At 57.7% G+C, this 16,140-nt stretch overlaps 32 non-coding genes across 32 annotated transcripts in view; all 32 read left to right on the forward strand.

Annotated features, from left to right (window-relative positions):
- The first annotated feature begins 145 nt into the window (after positions 1-145).
- LOC144540900 (5S ribosomal RNA) lies at positions 146-264 on the forward strand. Its single transcript, XR_013506118.1, has one exon. It is a non-coding gene; the product is annotated as a 5S ribosomal RNA (ribosomal RNA).
- Positions 265-659: 395 nt separating this feature from the next.
- On the forward strand, positions 660-778 carry LOC144541422 (5S ribosomal RNA). The gene has a single exon (XR_013506538.1). It is a non-coding gene; the product is annotated as a 5S ribosomal RNA (ribosomal RNA).
- A 395-nt stretch (positions 779-1,173) lies between these two features.
- On the forward strand, positions 1,174-1,292 carry LOC144541423 (5S ribosomal RNA). The gene has a single exon (XR_013506539.1). It is a non-coding gene; the product is annotated as a 5S ribosomal RNA (ribosomal RNA).
- Positions 1,293-1,687: 395 nt separating this feature from the next.
- LOC144541424 (5S ribosomal RNA) lies at positions 1,688-1,806 on the forward strand. Its single transcript, XR_013506540.1, has one exon. It is a non-coding gene; the product is annotated as a 5S ribosomal RNA (ribosomal RNA).
- A 395-nt stretch (positions 1,807-2,201) lies between these two features.
- Positions 2,202-2,320, forward strand: LOC144541425 (5S ribosomal RNA). The gene has a single exon (XR_013506541.1). It is a non-coding gene; the product is annotated as a 5S ribosomal RNA (ribosomal RNA).
- Positions 2,321-2,715: 395 nt separating this feature from the next.
- Positions 2,716-2,834, forward strand: LOC144541426 (5S ribosomal RNA). The gene has a single exon (XR_013506542.1). It is a non-coding gene; the product is annotated as a 5S ribosomal RNA (ribosomal RNA).
- Positions 2,835-3,229: 395 nt separating this feature from the next.
- Positions 3,230-3,348, forward strand: LOC144541427 (5S ribosomal RNA). The gene has a single exon (XR_013506543.1). It is a non-coding gene; the product is annotated as a 5S ribosomal RNA (ribosomal RNA).
- A 395-nt stretch (positions 3,349-3,743) lies between these two features.
- On the forward strand, positions 3,744-3,862 carry LOC144541428 (5S ribosomal RNA). Its single transcript, XR_013506544.1, has one exon. It is a non-coding gene; the product is annotated as a 5S ribosomal RNA (ribosomal RNA).
- Positions 3,863-4,257: 395 nt separating this feature from the next.
- LOC144541429 (5S ribosomal RNA) lies at positions 4,258-4,376 on the forward strand. Its single transcript, XR_013506545.1, has one exon. It is a non-coding gene; the product is annotated as a 5S ribosomal RNA (ribosomal RNA).
- A 395-nt stretch (positions 4,377-4,771) lies between these two features.
- LOC144540968 (5S ribosomal RNA) lies at positions 4,772-4,890 on the forward strand. The gene has a single exon (XR_013506185.1). It is a non-coding gene; the product is annotated as a 5S ribosomal RNA (ribosomal RNA).
- A 395-nt stretch (positions 4,891-5,285) lies between these two features.
- On the forward strand, positions 5,286-5,404 carry LOC144541430 (5S ribosomal RNA). Its single transcript, XR_013506546.1, has one exon. It is a non-coding gene; the product is annotated as a 5S ribosomal RNA (ribosomal RNA).
- A 395-nt stretch (positions 5,405-5,799) lies between these two features.
- LOC144541431 (5S ribosomal RNA) lies at positions 5,800-5,918 on the forward strand. The gene has a single exon (XR_013506547.1). It is a non-coding gene; the product is annotated as a 5S ribosomal RNA (ribosomal RNA).
- Positions 5,919-6,313: 395 nt separating this feature from the next.
- Positions 6,314-6,432, forward strand: LOC144541433 (5S ribosomal RNA). The gene has a single exon (XR_013506549.1). It is a non-coding gene; the product is annotated as a 5S ribosomal RNA (ribosomal RNA).
- A 395-nt stretch (positions 6,433-6,827) lies between these two features.
- On the forward strand, positions 6,828-6,946 carry LOC144541434 (5S ribosomal RNA). The gene has a single exon (XR_013506550.1). It is a non-coding gene; the product is annotated as a 5S ribosomal RNA (ribosomal RNA).
- Positions 6,947-7,341: 395 nt separating this feature from the next.
- Positions 7,342-7,460, forward strand: LOC144541435 (5S ribosomal RNA). The gene has a single exon (XR_013506551.1). It is a non-coding gene; the product is annotated as a 5S ribosomal RNA (ribosomal RNA).
- A 395-nt stretch (positions 7,461-7,855) lies between these two features.
- Positions 7,856-7,974, forward strand: LOC144541436 (5S ribosomal RNA). Its single transcript, XR_013506552.1, has one exon. It is a non-coding gene; the product is annotated as a 5S ribosomal RNA (ribosomal RNA).
- A 395-nt stretch (positions 7,975-8,369) lies between these two features.
- Positions 8,370-8,488, forward strand: LOC144541437 (5S ribosomal RNA). Its single transcript, XR_013506553.1, has one exon. It is a non-coding gene; the product is annotated as a 5S ribosomal RNA (ribosomal RNA).
- Positions 8,489-8,883: 395 nt separating this feature from the next.
- On the forward strand, positions 8,884-9,002 carry LOC144541438 (5S ribosomal RNA). Its single transcript, XR_013506554.1, has one exon. It is a non-coding gene; the product is annotated as a 5S ribosomal RNA (ribosomal RNA).
- Positions 9,003-9,397: 395 nt separating this feature from the next.
- Positions 9,398-9,516, forward strand: LOC144540970 (5S ribosomal RNA). The gene has a single exon (XR_013506186.1). It is a non-coding gene; the product is annotated as a 5S ribosomal RNA (ribosomal RNA).
- A 392-nt stretch (positions 9,517-9,908) lies between these two features.
- LOC144541439 (5S ribosomal RNA) lies at positions 9,909-10,027 on the forward strand. The gene has a single exon (XR_013506555.1). It is a non-coding gene; the product is annotated as a 5S ribosomal RNA (ribosomal RNA).
- Positions 10,028-10,422: 395 nt separating this feature from the next.
- On the forward strand, positions 10,423-10,541 carry LOC144541440 (5S ribosomal RNA). Its single transcript, XR_013506556.1, has one exon. It is a non-coding gene; the product is annotated as a 5S ribosomal RNA (ribosomal RNA).
- A 395-nt stretch (positions 10,542-10,936) lies between these two features.
- Positions 10,937-11,055, forward strand: LOC144541441 (5S ribosomal RNA). Its single transcript, XR_013506557.1, has one exon. It is a non-coding gene; the product is annotated as a 5S ribosomal RNA (ribosomal RNA).
- A 395-nt stretch (positions 11,056-11,450) lies between these two features.
- On the forward strand, positions 11,451-11,569 carry LOC144541442 (5S ribosomal RNA). The gene has a single exon (XR_013506558.1). It is a non-coding gene; the product is annotated as a 5S ribosomal RNA (ribosomal RNA).
- Positions 11,570-11,964: 395 nt separating this feature from the next.
- LOC144540971 (5S ribosomal RNA) lies at positions 11,965-12,083 on the forward strand. The gene has a single exon (XR_013506187.1). It is a non-coding gene; the product is annotated as a 5S ribosomal RNA (ribosomal RNA).
- Positions 12,084-12,478: 395 nt separating this feature from the next.
- On the forward strand, positions 12,479-12,597 carry LOC144541444 (5S ribosomal RNA). The gene has a single exon (XR_013506560.1). It is a non-coding gene; the product is annotated as a 5S ribosomal RNA (ribosomal RNA).
- Positions 12,598-12,992: 395 nt separating this feature from the next.
- On the forward strand, positions 12,993-13,111 carry LOC144541445 (5S ribosomal RNA). Its single transcript, XR_013506561.1, has one exon. It is a non-coding gene; the product is annotated as a 5S ribosomal RNA (ribosomal RNA).
- A 395-nt stretch (positions 13,112-13,506) lies between these two features.
- Positions 13,507-13,625, forward strand: LOC144541446 (5S ribosomal RNA). The gene has a single exon (XR_013506562.1). It is a non-coding gene; the product is annotated as a 5S ribosomal RNA (ribosomal RNA).
- A 395-nt stretch (positions 13,626-14,020) lies between these two features.
- On the forward strand, positions 14,021-14,139 carry LOC144541447 (5S ribosomal RNA). The gene has a single exon (XR_013506563.1). It is a non-coding gene; the product is annotated as a 5S ribosomal RNA (ribosomal RNA).
- Positions 14,140-14,534: 395 nt separating this feature from the next.
- Positions 14,535-14,653, forward strand: LOC144541448 (5S ribosomal RNA). The gene has a single exon (XR_013506564.1). It is a non-coding gene; the product is annotated as a 5S ribosomal RNA (ribosomal RNA).
- A 395-nt stretch (positions 14,654-15,048) lies between these two features.
- LOC144541450 (5S ribosomal RNA) lies at positions 15,049-15,167 on the forward strand. The gene has a single exon (XR_013506566.1). It is a non-coding gene; the product is annotated as a 5S ribosomal RNA (ribosomal RNA).
- Positions 15,168-15,562: 395 nt separating this feature from the next.
- Positions 15,563-15,681, forward strand: LOC144541020 (5S ribosomal RNA). Its single transcript, XR_013506235.1, has one exon. It is a non-coding gene; the product is annotated as a 5S ribosomal RNA (ribosomal RNA).
- Positions 15,682-16,076: 395 nt separating this feature from the next.
- LOC144541451 (5S ribosomal RNA) overlaps positions 16,077-16,140 on the forward strand; it is a 119-nt gene continuing 55 nt past the window's right edge. The window contains exon 1 of the ribosomal RNA XR_013506567.1: positions 16,077-16,140. This exon is cut by the window's right edge and continues 55 nt beyond it. This is a non-coding gene — a ribosomal RNA (5S ribosomal RNA).

Raw genomic sequence — 16,140 nt, forward strand, 5'->3', positions numbered from 1 at the left:
TCCCGGTGAGCACAACGGCTGAGGGCGTCAATGATAATAGAGGGCAGAGAAATAGGCCCATTTGGTGGCCGGTTTTCAAAGGGCCCTGCAGTAGGCACAGGCTAAGCCGTGTATAAAAGGCCTCCCTGCCGCCGTCGCCTCAATTGCTTACGGCCATACCACTCTGAACATGCCCGATCTCGTCCGATCTCGGAAGCTAAGCAGGGTCGGGCCTGGTTAGTACTTGGATGGGAGACCGCCTGGGAATACCAGGTGCTGTAAGCTTTTTCATCTTTCTAGGCAGCAGAGGGCGCTGCTCCCTCTCCGGGGGAGACAGGGGGCCTCGAACAACAGTGCTGGCCAGCGGCAGTGCAGTCACTTTTGCAGAGGAAGTACAAGGACGACATCACGTCCCGTGTGCCAGCAACAGCTGGCTTTCCCTCGGGGAGGCTGCAAACTTATCACAGCATGCATTTGTGTCCCTGCCGTCGCTGAACAGCGCAAATGTAGGGGAGAGAAAAGACTGCGGCCTTGCTCCCGGTGAGCACAACGGCTGAGAGCGTCAATGATAATAGAGGGCAGAGAAATAGGCCCATTTGGTGGCCGGTTTTCAAAAGGCCCTGCAGTAGGCACAGGCTAAGCCGTGTATAAAAGGCCTCCCTGCCGCCGCCGCCTCAATTGCTTACGGCCATACCACTCTGAACACGCCCGATCTCGTCCGATCTCGGAAGCTAAGCAGGGTCGGGCCTGGTTAGTACTTGGATGGGAGACCGCCTGGGAATACCAGGTGCTGTAAGCTTTTTCATCTTTCTAGGCAGCAGAGGGCGCTGCTCCCTCTCCGGGGGAGACAGGGGGCCTCGAACAACAGTGCTGGCCAGCGGCAGTGCAGTCACTTTTGCAGAGGAAGTACAAGGACGACATCACGTCCCGTGTGCCAGCAACAGCTGGCTTTCCCTCGGGGAGGCTGCAAACTTATCACAGCATGCATTTGTGTCCCTGCCGTCGCTGAACAGCGCAAATGTAGGGGAGAGAAAAGACTGCGGCCTTGCTCCCGGTGAGCACAACGGCTGAGGGCGTCAATGATAATAGAGGGCAGAGAAATAGGCCCATTTGGTGGCCGGTTTTCAAAGGGCCCTGCAGTAGGCACAGGCTAAGCCGTGTATAAAAGGCCTCCCTGCCGCCGCCGCCTCAATTGCTTACGGCCATACCACTCTGAACACGCCCGATCTCGTCCGATCTCGGAAGCTAAGCAGGGTCGGGCCTGGTTAGTACTTGGATGGGAGACCGCCTGGGAATACCAGGTGCTGTAAGCTTTTTCATCTTTCTAGGCAGCAGAGGGCGCTGCTCCCTCTCCGGGGGAGACAGGGGGCCTCCAACAACAGTGCTGGCCAGCGGCAGTGCAGTCACTTTTGCAGAGGAAGTACAAGGACGACATCACGTCCCGTGTGCCAGCAACAGCTGGCTTTCCCTCGGGGAGGCTGCAAACTTATCACAGCATGCATTTGTGTCCCTGCCGTCGCTGAACAGCGCAAATGTAGGGGAGAGAAAAGACTGCGGCCTTGCTCCCGGTGAGCACAACGGCTGAGGGCGTCAATGATAATAGAGGGCAGAGAAATAGGCCCATTTGGTGGCCGGTTTTCAAAGGGCCCTGCAGTAGGCACAGGCTAAGCCGTGTATAAAAGGCCTCCCTGCCGCCGCCGCCTCAATTGCTTACGGCCATACCACTCTGAACACGCCCGATCTCGTCCGATCTCGGAAGCTAAGCAGGGTCGGGCCTGGTTAGTACTTGGATGGGAGACCGCCTGGGAATACCAGGTGCTGTAAGCTTTTTCATCTTTCTAGGCAGCAGAGGGCGCTGCTCCCTCTCCGGGGGAGACAGGGGGCCTCCAACAACAGTGCTGGCCAGCGGCAGTGCAGTCACTTTTGCAGAGGAAGTACAAGGACGACATCACGTCCCGTGTGCCAGCAACAGCTGGCTTTCCCTCGGGGAGGCTGCAAACTTATCACAGCATGCATTTGTGTCCCTGCCGTCGCTGAACAGCGCAAATGTAGGGGAGAGAAAAGACTGCGGCCTTGCTCCCGGTGAGCACAACGGCTGAGGGCGTCAATGATAATAGAGGGCAGAGAAATAGGCCCATTTGGTGGCCGGTTTTCAAAGGGCCCTGCAGTAGGCACAGGCTAAGCCGTGTATAAAAGGCCTCCCTGTCGCCGCCGCCTCAATTGCTTACGGCCATACCACTCTGAACACGCCCGATCTCGTCCGATCTCGGAAGCTAAGCAGGGTCGGGCCTGGTTAGTACTTGGATGGGAGACCGCCTGGGAATACCAGGTGCTGTAAGCTTTTTCATCTTTCTAGGCAGCAGAGGGCGCTGCTCCCTCTCCGGGGGAGACAGGGGGCCTCCAACAACAGTGCTGGCCAGCGGCAGTGCAGTCACTTTTGCAGAGGAAGTACAAGGACGACATCACGTCCCGTGTGCCAGCAACAGCTGGCTTTCCCTCGGGGAGGCTGCAAACTTATCACAGCATGCATTTGTGTCCCTGCCGTCGCTGAACAGCGCAAATGTAGGGGAGAGAAAAGACTGCGGCCTTGCTCCCGGTGAGCACAACGGCTGAGGGCGTCAATGATAATAGAGGGCAGAGAAATAGGCCCATTTGGTGGCCGGTTTTCAAAGGGCCCTGCAGTAGGCACAGGCTAAGCCGTGTATAAAAGGCCTCCCTGCCGCCGCCGCCTCAATTGCTTACGGCCATACCACTCTGAACACGCCCGATCTCGTCCGATCTCGGAAGCTAAGCAGGGTCGGGCCTGGTTAGTACTTGGATGGGAGACCGCCTGGGAATACCAGGTGCTGTAAGCTTTTTCATCTTTCTAGGCAGCAGAGGGCGCTGCTCCCTCTCCGGGGGAGACAGGGGGCCTCCAACAACAGTGCTGGCCAGCGGCAGTGCAGTCACTTTTGCAGAGGAAGTACAAGGACGACATCACGTCCCGTGTGCCAGCAACAGCTGGCTTTCCCTCGGGGAGGCTGCAAACTTATCACAGCATGCATTTGTGTCCCTGCCGTCGCTGAACAGCGCAAATGTAGGGGAGAGAAAAGACTGCGGCCTTGCTCCCGGTGAGCACAACGGCTGAGGGCGTCAATGATAATAGAGGGCAGAGAAATAGGCCCATTTGGTGGCCGGTTTTCAAAGGGCCCTGCAGTAGGCACAGGCTAAGCCGTGTATAAAAGGCCTCCCTGCCGCCGCCGCCTCAATTGCTTACGGCCATACCACTCTGAACACGCCCGATCTCGTCCGATCTCGGAAGCTAAGCAGGGTCGGGCCTGGTTAGTACTTGGATGGGAGACCGCCTGGGAATACCAGGTGCTGTAAGCTTTTTCATCTTTCTAGGCAGCAGAGGGCGCTGCTCCCTCTCCGGGGGAGACAGGGGGCCTCGAACAACAGTGCTGGCCAGCGGCAGTGCAGTCACTTTTGCAGAGGAAGTACAAGGACGACATCACGTCCCGTGTGCCAGCAACAGCTGGCTTTCCCTCGGGGAGGCTGCAAACTTATCACAGCATGCATTTGTGTCCCTGCCGTCGCTGAACAGCGCAAATGTAGGGGAGAGAAAAGACTGCGGCCTTGCTCCCGGTGAGCACAACGGCTGAGGGCGTCAATGATAATAGAGGGCAGAGAAATAGGCCCATTTGGTGGCCGGTTTTCAAAGGGCCCTGCAGTAGGCACAGGCTAAGCCGTGTATAAAAGGCCTCCCTGCCGCCGCCGCCTCAATTGCTTACGGCCATACCACTCTGAACACGCCCGATCTCGTCCGATCTCGGAAGCTAAGCAGGGTCGGGCCTGGTTAGTACTTGGATGGGAGACCGCCTGGGAATACCAGGTGCTGTAAGCTTTTTCATCTTTCTAGGCAGCAGAGGGCGCTGCTCCCTCTCCGGGGGAGACAGGGGGCCTCCAACAACAGTGCTGGCCAGCGGCAGTGCAGTCACTTTTGCAGAGGAAGTACAAGGACGACATCACGTCCCGTGTGCCAGCAACAGCTGGCTTTCCCTCGGGGAGGCTGCAAACTTATCACAGCATGCATTTGTGTCCCTGCCGTCGCTGAACAGCGCAAATGTAGGGGAGAGAAAAGACTGCGGCCTTGCTCCCGGTGAGCACAACGGCTGAGGGCGTCAATGATAATAGAGGGCAGAGAAATAGGCCCATTTGGTGGCCGGTTTTCAAAGGGCCCTGCAGTAGGCACAGGCTAAGCCGTGTATAAAAGGCCTCCCTGCCGCCGCCGCCTCAATTGCTTACGGCCATACCACTCTGAACACGCCCGATCTCGTCCGATCTCGGAAGCTAAGCAGGGTCGGGCCTGGTTAGTACTTGGATGGGAGACCGCCTGGGAATACCAGGTGCTGTAAGCTTTTTCATCTTTCTAGGCAGCAGAGGGCGCTGCTCCCTCTCCGGGGGAGACAGGGGGCCTCGAACAACAGTGCTGGCCAGCGGCAGTGCAGTCACTTTTGCAGAGGAAGTACAAGGACGACATCACGTCCCGTGTGCCAGCAACAGCTGGCTTTCCCTCGGGGAGGCTGCAAACTTATCACAGCATGCATTTGTGTCCCTGCCGTCGCTGAACAGCGCAAATGTAGGGGAGAGAAAAGACTGCGGCCTTGCTCCCGGTGAGCACAACGGCTGAGGGCGTCAATGATAATAGAGGGCAGAGAAATAGGCCCATTTGTTGGCCGGTTTTCAAAGGGCCCTGCAGTAGGCACAGGCTAAGCCGTGTATAAAAGGCCTCCCTGCCGCCGCCGCCTCAATTGCTTACGGCCATACCACTCTGAACACGCCCGGTCTCGTCCGATCTCGGAAGCTAAGCAGGGTCGGGCCTGGTTAGTACTTGGATGGGAGACCGCCTGGGAATACCAGGTGCTGTAAGCTTTTTCATCTTTCTAGGCAGCAGAGGGCGCTGCTCCCTCTCCGGGGGAGACAGGGGGCCTCCAACAACAGTGCTGGCCAGCGGCAGTGCAGTCACTTTTGCAGAGGAAGTACAAGGACGACATCACGTCCCGTGTGCCAGCAACAGCTGGCTTTCCCTCGGGGAGGCTGCAAACTTATCACAGCATGCATTTGTGTCCCTGCCGTCGCTGAACAGCGCAAATGTAGGGGAGAGAAAAGACTGCGGCCTTGCTCCCGGTGAGCACAACGGCTGAGGGCGTCAATGATAATAGAGGGCAGAGAAATAGGCCCATTTGGTGGCCGGTTTTCAAAGGGCCCTGCAGTAGGCACAGGCTAAGCCGTGTATAAAAGGCCTCCCTGCCGCCGCCGCCTCAATTGCTTACGGCCATACCACTCTGAACACGCCCGATCTCGTCCGATCTCGGAAGCTAAGCAGGGTCGGGCCTGGTTAGTACTTGGATGGGAGACCGCCTGGGAATACCAGGTGCTGTAAGCTTTTTCATCTTTCTAGGCAGCAGAGGGCGCTGCTCCCTCTCCGGGGGAGACAGGGGGCCTCCAACAACAGTGCTGGCCAGCGGCAGTGCAGTCACTTTTGCAGAGGAAGTACAAGGACGACATCACGTCCCGTGTGCCAGCAACAGCTGGCTTTCCCTCGGGGAGGCTGCAAACTTATCACAGCATGCATTTGTGTCCCTGCCGTCGCTGAACAGCGCAAATGTAGGGGAGAGAAAAGACTGCGGCCTTGCTCCCGGTGAGCACAACGGCTGAGGGCGTCAATGATAATAGAGGGCAGAGAAATAGGCCCATTTGGTGGCCGGTTTTCAAAGGGCCCTGCAGTAGGCACAGGCTAAGCCGTGTATAAAAGGCCTCCCTGCCGCCGCCGCCTCAATTGCTTACGGCCATACCACTCTGAACACGCCCGATCTCGTCCGATCTCGGAAGCTAAGCAGGGTCGGGCCTGGTTAGTACTTGGATGGGAGACCGCCTGGGAATACCAGGTGCTGTAAGCTTTTTCATCTTTCTAGGCAGCAGAGGGCGCTGCTCCCTCTCCGGGGGAGACAGGGGGCCTCGAACAACAGTGCTGGCCAGCGGCAGTGCAGTCACTTTTGCAGAGGAAGTACAAGGACGACATCACGTCCCGTGTGCCAGCAACAGCTGGCTTTCCCTCGGGGAGGCTGCAAACTTATCACAGCATGCATTTGTGTCCCTGCCGTCGCTGAACAGCGCAAATGTAGGGGAGAGAAAAGACTGCGGCCTTGCTCCCGGTGAGCACAACGGCTGAGGGCGTCAATGATAATAGAGGGCAGAGAAATAGGCCCATTTGGTGGCCGGTTTTCAAAGGGCCCTGCAGTAGGCACAGGCTAAGCCGTGTATAAAAGGCCTCCCTGCCGCCGCTGCCTCAATTGCTTACGGCCATACCACTCTGAACACGCCCGATCTCGTCCGATCTCGGAAGCTAAGCAGGGTCGGGCCTGGTTAGTACTTGGATGGGAGACCGCCTGGGAATACCAGGTGCTGTAAGCTTTTTCATCTTTCTAGGCAGCAGAGGGCGCTGCTCCCTCTCCGGGGGAGACAGGGGGCCTCCAACAACAGTGCTGGCCAGCGGCAGTGCAGTCACTTTTGCAGAGGAAGTACAAGGACGACATCACGTCCCGTGTGCCAGCAACAGCTGGCTTTCCCTCGGGGAGGCTGCAAACTTATCACAGCATGCATTTGTGTCCCTGCCGTCGCTGAACAGCGCAAATGTAGGGGAGAGAAAAGACTGCGGCCTTGCTCCCGGTGAGCACAACGGCTGAGGGCGTCAATGATAATAGAGGGCAGAGAAATAGGCCCATTTGGTGGCCGGTTTTCAAAGGGCCCTGCAGTAGGCACAGGCTAAGCCGTGTATAAAAGGCCTCCCTGCCGCCGCCGCCTCAATTGCTTACGGCCATACCACTCTGAACACGCCCGATCTCGTCCGATCTCGGAAGCTAAGCAGGGTCGGGCCTGGTTAGTACTTGGATGGGAGACCGCCTGGGAATACCAGGTGCTGTAAGCTTTTTCATCTTTCTAGGCAGCAGAGGGCGCTGCTCCCTCTCCGGGGGAGACAGGGGGCCTCGAACAACAGTGCTGGCCAGCGGCAGTGCAGTCACTTTTGCAGAGGAAGTACAAGGACGACATCACGTCCCGTGTGCCAGCAACAGCTGGCTTTCCCTCGGGGAGGCTGCAAACTTATCACAGCATGCATTTGTGTCCCTGCCGTCGCTGAACAGCGCAAATGTAGGGGAGAGAAAAGACTGCGGCCTTGCTCCCGGTGAGCACAACGGCTGAGGGCGTCAATGATAATAGAGGGCAGAGAAATAGGCCCATTTGGTGGCCGGTTTTCAAAGGGCCCTGCAGTAGGCACAGGCTAAGCCGTGTATAAAAGGCCTCCCTGCCGCCGCCGCCTCAATTGCTTACGGCCATACCACTCTGAACACGCCCGATCTCGTCCGATCTCGGAAGCTAAGCAGGGTCGGGCCTGGTTAGTACTTGGATGGGAGACCGCCTGGGAATACCAGGTGCTGTAAGCTTTTTCATCTTTCTAGGCAGCAGAGGGCGCTGCTCCCTCTCCGGGGGAGACAGGGGGCCTCCAACAACAGTGCTGGCCAGCGGCAGTGCAGTCACTTTTGCAGAGGAAGTACAAGGACGACATCACGTCCCGTGTGCCAGCAACAGCTGGCTTTCCCTCGGGGAGGCTGCAAACTTATCACAGCATGCATTTGTGTCCCTGCCGTCGCTGAACAGCGCAAATGTAGGGGAGAGAAAAGACTGCGGCCTTGCTCCCGGTGAGCACAACGGCTGAGGGCGTCAATGATAATAGAGGGCAGAGAAATAGGCCCATTTGGTGGCCGGTTTTCAAAGGGCCCTGCAGTAGGCACAGGCTAAGCCGTGTATAAAAGGCCTCCCTGCCGCCGCCGCCTCAATTGCTTACGGCCATACCACTCTGAACACGCCCGATCTCGTCCGATCTCGGAAGCTAAGCAGGGTCGGGCCTGGTTAGTACTTGGATGGGAGACCGCCTGGGAATACCAGGTGCTGTAAGCTTTTTCATCTTTCTAGGCAGCAGAGGGCGCTGCTCCCTCTCCGGGGGAGACAGGGGGCCTCCAACAACAGTGCTGGCCAGCGGCAGTGCAGTCACTTTTGCAGAGGAAGTACAAGGACGACATCACGTCCCGTGTGCCAGCAACAGCTGGCTTTCCCTCGGGGAGGCTGCAAACTTATCACAGCATGCATTTGTGTCCCTGCCGTCGCTGAACAGCGCAAATGTAGGGGAGAGAAAAGACTGCGGCCTTGCTCCCGGTGAGCACAACGGCTGAGGGCGTCAATGATAATAGAGGGCAGAGAAATAGGCCCATTTGGTGGCCGGTTTTCAAAGGGCCCTGCAGTAGGCACAGGCTAAGCCGTGTATAAAAGGCCTCCCTGTCGCCGCCGCCTCAATTGCTTACGGCCATACCACTCTGAACACGCCCGATCTCGTCCGATCTCGGAAGCTAAGCAGGGTCGGGCCTGGTTAGTACTTGGATGGGAGACCGCCTGGGAATACCAGGTGCTGTAAGCTTTTTCATCTTTCTAGGCAGCAGAGGGCGCTGCTCCCTCTCCGGGGGAGACAGGGGGCCTCCAACAACAGTGCTGGCCAGCGGCAGTGCAGTCACTTTTGCAGAGGAAGTACAAGGACGACATCACGTCCCGTGTGCCAGCAACAGCTGGCTTTCCCTCGGGGAGGCTGCAAACTTATCACAGCATGCATTTGTGTCCCTGCCGTCGCTGAACAGCGCAAATGTAGGGGAGAGAAAAGACTGCGGCCTTGCTCCCGGTGAGCACAACGGCTGAGGGCGTCAATGATAATAGAGGGCAGAGAAATAGGCCCATTTGGTGGCCGGTTTTCAAAGGGCCCTGCAGTAGGCACAGGCTAAGCCGTGTATAAAAGGCCTCCCTGCCGCCGCCGCCTCAACTGCTTACGGCCATACCACTCTGAACACGCCCGATCTCGTCCGATCTCGGAAGCTAAGCAGGGTCGGGCCTGGTTAGTACTTGGATGGGAGACCGCCTGGGAATACCAGGTGCTGTAAGCTTTTTCATCTTTCTAGGCAGCAGAGGGCGCTGCTCCCTCTCCGGGGGAGACAGGGGGCCTCCAACAACAGTGCTGGCCAGCGGCAGTGCAGTCACTTTTGCAGAGGAAGTACAAGGACGACATCACGTCCCGTGTGCCAGCAACAGCTGGCTTTCCCTCGGGGAGGCTGCAAACTTATCACAGCATGCATTTGTGTCCCTGCCGTCGCTGAACAGCGCAAATGTAGGGGAGAGAAAAGACTGCGGCCTTGCTCCCGGTGAGCACAACGGCTGAGGGCGTCAATGATAATAGAGGGCAGAGAAATAGGCCCATTTGTTGGCCGGTTTTCAAAGGGCCCTGCAGTAGGCACAGGCTAAGCCGTGTATAAAAGGCCTCCCTGCCGCCGCCGCCTCAATTGCTTACGGCCATACCACTCTGAACACGCCCGGTCTCGTCCGATCTCGGAAGCTAAGCAGGGTCGGGCCTGGTTAGTACTTGGATGGGAGACCGCCTGGGAATACCAGGTGCTGTAAGCTTTTTCATCTTTCTAGGCAGCAGAGGGCGCTGCTCCCTCTCCGGGGGAGACAGGGGGCCTCCAACAACAGTGCTGGCCAGCGGCAGTGCAGTCACTTTTGCAGAGGAAGTACAAGGACGACATCACGTCCCGTGTGCCAGCAACAGCTGGCTTTCCCTCGGGGAGGCTGCAAACTTATCACAGCATGCATTTGTGTCCCTGCCGTCGCTGAACAGCGCAAATGTAGGGGAGAGAAAAGACTGCGGCCTTGCTCCCGGTGAGCACAACGGCTGAGGGCGTCAATGATAATAGAGGGCAGAGAAATAGGCCCATTTGGTGGCCGGTTTTCAAAGGGCCCTGCAGTAGGCACAGGCTAAGCCGTGTATAAAAGGCCTCCCTGCCGCCGCCTCAATTGCTTACGGCCATACCACTCTGAACACGCCCGATCTCGTCCGATCTCGGAAGCTAAGCAGGGTCGGGCCTGGTTAGTACTTGGATGGGAGACCGCCTGGGAATACCAGGTGCTGTAAGCTTTTTCATCTTTCTAGGCAGCAGAGGGCGCTGCTCCCTCTCCGGGGGAGACAGGGGGCCTCCAACAACAGTGCTGGCCAGCGGCAGTGCAGTCACTTTTGCAGAGGAAGTACAAGGACGACATCACGTCCCGTGTGCCAGCAACAGCTGGCTTTCCCTCGGGGAGGCTGCAAACTTATCACAGCATGCATTTGTGTCCCTGCCGTCGCTGAACAGCGCAAATGTAGGGGAGAGAAAAGACTGCGGCCTTGCTCCCGGTGAGCACAACGGCTGAGGGCGTCAATGATAATAGAGGGCAGAGAAATAGGCCCATTTGGTGGCCGGTTTTCAAAGGGCCCTGCAGTAGGCACAGGCTAAGCCGTGTATAAAAGGCCTCCCTGCCGCCGCCGCCTCAATTGCTTACGGCCATACCACTCTGAACACGCCCGATCTCGTCCGATCTCGGAAGCTAAGCAGGGTCGGGCCTGGTTAGTACTTGGATGGGAGACCGCCTGGGAATACCAGGTGCTGTAAGCTTTTTCATCTTTCTAGGCAGCAGAGGGCGCTGCTCCCTCTCCGGGGGAGACAGGGGGCCTCGAACAACAGTGCTGGCCAGCGGCAGTGCAGTCACTTTTGCAGAGGAAGTACAAGGACGACATCACGTCCCGTGTGCCAGCAACAGCTGGCTTTCCCTCGGGGAGGCTGCAAACTTATCACAGCATGCATTTGTGTCCCTGCCGTCGCTGAACAGCGCAAATGTAGGGGAGAGAAAAGACTGCGGCCTTGCTCCCGGTGAGCACAACGGCTGAGGGCGTCAATGATAATAGAGGGCAGAGAAATAGGCCCATTTGGTGGCCGGTTTTCAAAGGGCCCTGCAGTAGGCACAGGCTAAGCCGTGTATAAAAGGCCTCCCTGCCGCCGCCGCCTCAATTGCTTACGGCCATACCACTCTGAACACGCCCGATCTCGTCCGATCTCGGAAGCTAAGCAGGGTCGGGCCTGGTTAGTACTTGGATGGGAGACCGCCTGGGAATACCAGGTGCTGTAAGCTTTTTCATCTTTCTAGGCAGCAGAGGGCGCTGCTCCCTCTCCGGGGGAGACAGGGGGCCTCCAACAACAGTGCTGGCCAGCGGCAGTGCAGTCACTTTTGCAGAGGAAGTACAAGGACGACATCACGTCCCGTGTGCCAGCAACAGCTGGCTTTCCCTCGGGGAGGCTGCAAACTTATCACAGCATGCATTTGTGTCCCTGCCGTCGCTGAACAGCGCAAATGTAGGGGAGAGAAAAGACTGCGGCCTTGCTCCCGGTGAGCACAACGGCTGAGGGCGTCAATGATAATAGAGGGCAGAGAAATAGGCCCATTTGGTGGCCGGTTTTCAAAGGGCCCTGCAGTAGGCACAGGCTAAGCCGTGTATAAAAGGCCTCCCTGCCGCCGCCGCCTCAATTGCTTACGGCCATACCACTCTGAACACGCCCGATCTCGTCCGATCTCGGAAGCTAAGCAGGGTCGGGCCTGGTTAGTACTTGGATGGGAGACCGCCTGGGAATACCAGGTGCTGTAAGCTTTTTCATCTTTCTAGGCAGCAGAGGGCGCTGCTCCCTCTCCGGGGGAGACAGGGGGCCTCGAACAACAGTGCTGGCCAGCGGCAGTGCAGTCACTTTTGCAGAGGAAGTACAAGGACGACATCACGTCCCGTGTGCCAGCAACAGCTGGCTTTCCCTCGGGGAGGCTGCAAACTTATCACAGCATGCATTTGTGTCCCTGCCGTCGCTGAACAGCGCAAATGTAGGGGAGAGAAAAGACTGCGGCCTTGCTCCCGGTGAGCACAACGGCTGAGGGCGTCAATGATAATAGAGGGCAGAGAAATAGGCCCATTTGTTGGCCGGTTTTCAAAGGGCCCTGCAGTAGGCACAGGCTAAGCCGTGTATAAAAGGCCTCCCTGCCGCCGCCGCCTCAGTTGCTTACGGCCATACCACTCTGAACACGCCCGGTCTCGTCCGATCTCGGAAGCTAAGCAGGGTCGGGCCTGGTTAGTACTTGGATGGGAGACCGCCTGGGAATACCAGGTGCTGTAAGCTTTTTCATCTTTCTAGGCAGCAGAGGGCGCTGCTCCCTCTCCGGGGGAGACAGGGGGCCTCCAACAACAGTGCTGGCCAGCGGCAGTGCAGTCACTTTTGCAGAGGAAGTACAAGGACGACATCACGTCCCGTGTGCCAGCAACAGCTGGCTTTCCCTCGGGGAGGCTGCAAACTTATCACAGCATGCATTTGTGTCCCTGCCGTCGCTGAACAGCGCAAATGTAGGGGAGAGAAAAGACTGCGGCCTTGCTCCCGGTGAGCACAACGGCTGAGGGCGTCAATGATAATAGAGGGCAGAGAAATAGGCCCATTTGGTGGCCGGTTTTCAAAGGGCCCTGCAGTAGGCACAGGCTAAGCCGTGTATAAAAGGCCTCCCTGCCGCCGCCGCCTCAATTGCTTACGGCCATACCACTCTGAACACGCCCGATCTCGTCCGATCTCGGAAGCTAAGCAGGGTCGGGCCTGGTTAGTACTTGGATGGGAGACCGCCTGGGAATACCAGGTGCTGTAAGCTTTTTCATCTTTCTAGGCAGCAGAGGGCGCTGCTCCCTCTCCGGGGGAGACAGGGGGCCTCCAACAACAGTGCTGGCCAGCGGCAGTGCAGTCACTTTTGCAGAGGAAGTACAAGGACGACATCACGTCCCGTGTGCCAGCAACAGCTGGCTTTCCCTCGGGGAGGCTGCAAACTTATCACAGCATGCATTTGTGTCCCTGCCGTCGCTGAACAGCGCAAATGTAGGGGAGAGAAAAGACTGCGGCCTTGCTCCCGGTGAGCACAACGGCTGAGGGCGTCAATGATAATAGAGGGCAGAGAAATAGGCCCATTTGGTGGCCGGTTTTCAAAGGGCCCTGCAGTAGGCACAGGCTAAGCCGTGTATAAAAGGCCTCCCTGCCGCCGCCGCCTCAATTGCTTACGGCCATACCACTCTGAACACGCCCGATCTCGTCCGATCTCGGAAGCTAAGCAGGGTCGGGCCTGGTTAGTACTTGGATGGGAGACCGCCTGGGAATACCAGGTGCTGTAAGCTTTTTCATCTTTCTAGGCAGCAGAGGGCGCTGCTCCCTCTCCGGGGGAGACAGGGGGCCTCGAACAACAGTGCTGGCCAGCGGCAGTGCAGTCACTTTTGCAGAGGAAGTACAAGGACGACATCACGTCCCGTGTGCCAGCAACAGCTGGCTTTCCCTCGGGGAGGCTGCAAACTTATCACAGCATGCATTTGTGTCCCTGCCGTCGCTGAACAGCGCAAATGTAGGGGAGAGAAAAGACTGCGGCCTTGCTCCCGGTGAGCACAACGGCTGAGGGCGTCAATGATAATAGAGGGCAGAGAAATAGGCCCATTTGGTGGCCGGTTTTCAAAGGGCCCTGCAGTAGGCACAGGCTAAGCCGTGTATAAAAGGCCTCCCTGCCGCCGCCGCCTCAATTGCTTACGGCCATACCACTCTGAACACGCCCGATCTCGTCCGATCTCGGAAGCTAAGCAGGGTCGGGCCTGGTTAGTACTTGGATGGGAGACCGCCTGGGAATACCAGGTGCTGTAAGCTTTTTCATCTTTCTAGGCAGCAGAGGGCGCTGCTCCCTCTCCGGGGGAGACAGGGGGCCTCCAACAACAGTGCTGGCCAGCGGCAGTGCAGTCACTTTTGCAGAGGAAGTACAAGGACGACATCACGTCCCGTGTGCCAGCAACAGCTGGCTTTCCCTCGGGGAGGCTGCAAACTTATCACAGCATGCATTTGTGTCCCTGCCGTCGCTGAACAGCGCAAATGTAGGGGAGAGAAAAGACTGCGGCCTTGCTCCCGGTGAGCACAACGGCTGAGGGCGTCAATGATAATAGAGGGCAGAGAAATAGGCCCATTTGGTGGCCGGTTTTCAAAGGGCCCTGCAGTAGGCACAGGCTAAGCCGTGTATAAAAGGCCTCCCTGCCGCCGCCGCCTCAATTGCTTACGGCCATACCACTCTGAACACGCCCGATCTCGTCCGATCTCGGAAGCTAAGCAGGGTCGGGCCTGGTTAGTACTTGGATGGGAGACCGCCTGGGAATACCAGGTGCTGTAAGCTTTTTCATCTTTCTAGGCAGCAGAGGGCGCTGCTCCCTCTCCGGGGGAGACAGGGGGCCTCCAACAACAGTGCTGGCCAGCGGCAGTGCAGTCACTTTTGCAGAGGAAGTACAAGGACGACATCACGTCCCGTGTGCCAGCAACAGCTGGCTTTCCCTCGGGGAGGCTGCAAACTTATCACAGCATGCATTTGTGTCCCTGCCGTCGCTGAACAGCGCAAATGTAGGGGAGAGAAAAGACTGCGGCCTTGCTCCCGGTGAGCACAACGGCTGAGGGCGTCAATGATAATAGAGGGCAGAGAAATAGGCCCATTTGGTGGCCGGTTTTCAAAGGGCCCTGCAGTAGGCACAGGCTAAGCCGTGTATAAAAGGCCTCCCTGCCGCCGCCGCCTCAATTGCTTACGGCCATACCACTCTGAACACGCCCGATCTCGTCCGATCTCGGAAGCTAAGCAGGGTCGGGCCTGGTTAGTACTTGGATGGGAGACCGCCTGGGAATACCAGGTGCTGTAAGCTTTTTCATCTTTCTAGGCAGCAGAGGGCGCTGCTCCCTCTCCGGGGGAGACAGGGGGCCTCCAACAACAGTGCTGGCCAGCGGCAGTGCAGTCACTTTTGCAGAGGAAGTACAAGGACGACATCACGTCCCGTGTGCCAGCAACAGCTGGCTTTCCCTCGGGGAGGCTGCAAACTTATCACAGCATGCATTTGTGTCCCTGCCGTCGCTGAACAGCGCAAATGTAGGGGAGAGAAAAGACTGCGGCCTTGCTCCCGGTGAGCACAACGGCTGAGGGCGTCAATGATAATAGAGGGCAGAGAAATAGGCCCATTTGGTGGCCGGTTTTCAAAGGGCCCTGCAGTAGGCACAGGCTAAGCCGTGTATAAAAGGCCTCCCTGTCACCGCCGCCTCAATTGCTTACGGCCATACCACTCTGAACACGCCCGATCTCGTCCGATCTCGGAAGCTAAGCAGGGTCGGGCCTGGTTAGTACTTGGATGGGAGACCGCCTGGGAATACCAGGTGCTGTAAGCTTTTTCATCTTTCTAGGCAGCAGAGGGCGCTGCTCCCTCTCCGGGGGAGACAGGGGGCCTCCAACAACAGTGCTGGCCAGCGGCAGTGCAGTCACTTTTGCAGAGGAAGTACAAGGACGACATCACGTCCCGTGTGCCAGCAACAGCTGGCTTTCCCTCGGGGAGGCTGCAAACTTATCACAGCATGCATTTGTGTCCCTGCCGTCGCTGAACAGCGCAAATGTAGGGGAGAGAAAAGACTGCGGCCTTGCTCCCGGTGAGCACAACGGCTGAGGGCGTCAATGATAATAGAGGGCAGAGAAATAGGCCCATTTGGTGGCCGGTTTTCAAAGGGCCCTGCAGTAGGCACAGGCTAAGCCGTGTATAAAAGGCCTCCCTGCCGCCGCCGCCTCAATTGCTTACGGCCATACCAATCTGAACACGCCCGATCTCGTCCGATCTCGGAAGCTAAGCAGGGTTGGGCCTGGTTAGTACTTGGATGGGAGACCGCCTGGGAATACCAGGTGCTGTAAGCTTTTTCATCTTTCTAGGCAGCAGAGGGCGCTGCTCCCTCTCCGGGGGAGACAGGGGGCCTCGAACAACAGTGCTGGCCAGCGGCAGTGCAGTCACTTTTGCAGAGGAAGTACAAGGACGACATCACGTCCCGTGTGCCAGCAACAGCTGGCTTTCCCTCGGGGAGGCTGCAAACTTATCACAGCATGCATTTGTGTCCCTGCCGTCGCTGAACAGCGCAAATGTAGGGGAGAGAAAAGACTGCGGCCTTGCTCCCGGTGAGCACAACGGCTGAGGGCGTCAATGATAATAGAGGGCAGAGAAATAGGCCCATTTGGTGGCCGGTTTTCAAAGGGCCCTGCAGTAGGCACAGGCTAAGCCGTGTATAAAAGGCCTCCCTGCCGCCGCAGCCTCAATTGCTTACGGCCATACCACTCTGAACACGCCCGATCTCGTCCGATCTCGGAAGCTAAGCAGGGTCG

This window comes from Centroberyx gerrardi, chromosome 10, assembly GCF_048128805.1.
Source record: "Centroberyx gerrardi isolate f3 chromosome 10, fCenGer3.hap1.cur.20231027, whole genome shotgun sequence".
Classification (NCBI taxonomy): domain Eukaryota; kingdom Metazoa; phylum Chordata; class Actinopteri; order Beryciformes; family Berycidae; genus Centroberyx; species Centroberyx gerrardi.